The sequence below is a fragment of the Aplysia californica genome, unplaced genomic scaffold (genome assembly GCF_000002075.1).
Source record: "Aplysia californica isolate F4 #8 unplaced genomic scaffold, AplCal3.0 scaffold00085, whole genome shotgun sequence".
Classification (NCBI taxonomy): domain Eukaryota; kingdom Metazoa; phylum Mollusca; class Gastropoda; order Aplysiida; family Aplysiidae; genus Aplysia; species Aplysia californica.
In genome coordinates, this window is record NW_004797355.1 from 817436 (window position 1) to 819628 (window position 2193).

Genomic DNA, 2193 nt, shown 5'->3' on the forward strand with positions numbered 1-2193 from the left:
TCTCTCTCTCTCTCTCTCTCTCTCTCTCTCTCTGTGTGTGTGTGTCTGTCTCTCTCTTACTCTCTGTCTCTCTGTCTCTCTGTCTCTCTCTCTCTCTCTCTCTGTCTCTCTCACTCTCTCTCTCTCTCTCTCTCTCTCTTTGTCTCCACCCCTTTCCTCCATGATTTTCTTTCCGTTTCCAATTGTTATTTCTTGTGGACAGGACAATTTTACTGGAGAAATTGGAGCTAGCCGTCTACCAGCCTCTCTGCCTTAGAAGGGTTCATTGTCCGTCTTAGGTCAACTCCGAGTGGGAATAATTAGCGTGATGTCAGCCCCCTCTCTTTGCTACGCTTCTTTTGCTGTTGATGATGATGATGTTGTGGTTGTTGTTACAGTTGTTATTGCTAATATTGTTGTTGATGTTGCTGTTTTTATTGTTGTTGGTCTTGTTGTCGTTGCTGTTGTTGTTATTTGAGTTGTTGATGTTATTGTTACAGTTGTTGCTGCTGTTGTTGTTGTTGTTGTTGTTGTTGTTGTTGTTGTTGTTGTTGTTGTTGCTGCTGCTGTTGTTGTTCATATTGTTGATGTTGTTGTTGTTGTTATTGTTGATGATGATGATGATGGCGTTGTTGATTCTGTTGATGTTGTTGTTGGTGACATTTAGTGGTGGTTGTGATGATGGTGGTGTTGGTGTTATTTTTTTTATTCATATTGTTGAGGTTTGTTCGTGATATTGTTGCTATTGTTATGGGTGTTGTTAAAATTGTTGTTGAGTTTGTTGTTGCTGTAGATGTAGACGTTGTTCTTTTTGCTATTGTCTTTTAGCTATTGTTGCTGATATTGTCGTTATGCTATCGATGTTGTTACCGTTTCTCTGCAAGGCACCACAGATAACTGATGACTACCATGCGCTCTACCGCAAAAAAAATAAAAATTATATTTGTCAAAATTGTAGGAATTAACCCCCCCCCCCCCAAACCCAACAAAAAAACAACAAAAATCAAAGAAACAAACAGAAAAACACAATTTACGTGACTTAGATCATTTGGGAGGCGGGCTTCCCATCCTGCCTGTTTTAGTTTAGTTTTAGTAGAGGTTTTACGGCGCTTGCAACTGCATAAGGTCATATGAGCGCCACAAGACTACAGGTTTTACAAGAGAGTAACAAACATAAGAAAGAAGGAGGGAAGATAAGGACGACAGATGTTTGATAGGAAAGAAGAAGCAAACCACACCAGAGCACCCGCCAACTACCCACATTTTTAATAAAAATACCCTACAGTGTAGGGCTTGAAAAATAGTCTATAGACTCATTATATTGCTCCTCTCCACGGAAATCTTTAGTAAAAGGCGATAGATTTATTCCTTGTGAAGAGAAACCAGAGTATCCTGCCTGTTTGGGCCCGTACTGAGTTAAGAGGGATACAACATCCCAGCATGACAACCGCGATACTCGATATAAGTTCTCACTACAAGGGAAACGAACCCGGGTCACCTGCCTACGACATACAGAGAAGTGTCTAACCGCAGCACCATAGTCGCCGTTTGGCGAAGAACAATAAGAAATTGTCCCCAGCAGACTAAAAATACAAGCAACAGAAATGTGGTTTCTTAAGGGACTGCTAAGAGCGTCGAGGAAGGAGAAGGAATCAAATGAGGTAGTGTTAAAAACAATCAGGAAACGACAAATGCAGTTTTGGGGACACCTGAATAGACATACGGGTCTTGAACATCTAGCTCTCACTGGCTAAATTGAGTCCAAACGACGCAGAGTAGGCCCAGAACAACATACTTAGGGAAACTAAACAATAAATGGGTAACAGAGAAGGATCAGGGAAACTTAGCTTTTTCAGAGCATCCGAGCAAAGGGATGAATGGAGTGCCATAATCATCGATGTCTGTCCCAGATCTGGCGCTGGATGATGACGGGACAAAGTACACAGCGCGTGGACTCAAACAACACAAGGGCAGTTTTAAACTAGCCCAAGGAGACTTGTAGCGACGGAAAAATTGTCTTCTCTGAAAATTGTCTCCTTTCCTGCTCTCTAGCAATGCTCTGTCGTCTGCTTTCGTCTCCACTTTCTGCCTCCACCCCCTCACCTCCTTTGTCCCCAACACTGGGCTCCTGACTTTTTCTGCAGCCTTTCTGCTAGTAGTGGTAGTAGTAGTAGTAGTAGTAGTAGTAGTAGTAGTAGTAGTAGTAGTAGTAGT

General features: G+C 42.1%; 1 non-coding gene across 1 annotated transcript; it reads right to left on the minus strand.

Annotated features, from left to right (window-relative positions):
* Positions 1-1255: 1255 nt before the first annotated feature.
* LOC118477407 lies at positions 1256-1370 on the minus strand. The gene has a single exon (XR_004858353.1). It is a non-coding gene; the product is annotated as a U5 spliceosomal RNA (small nuclear RNA).
* Between the last annotated feature and the right edge of the window lie 823 nt (positions 1371-2193).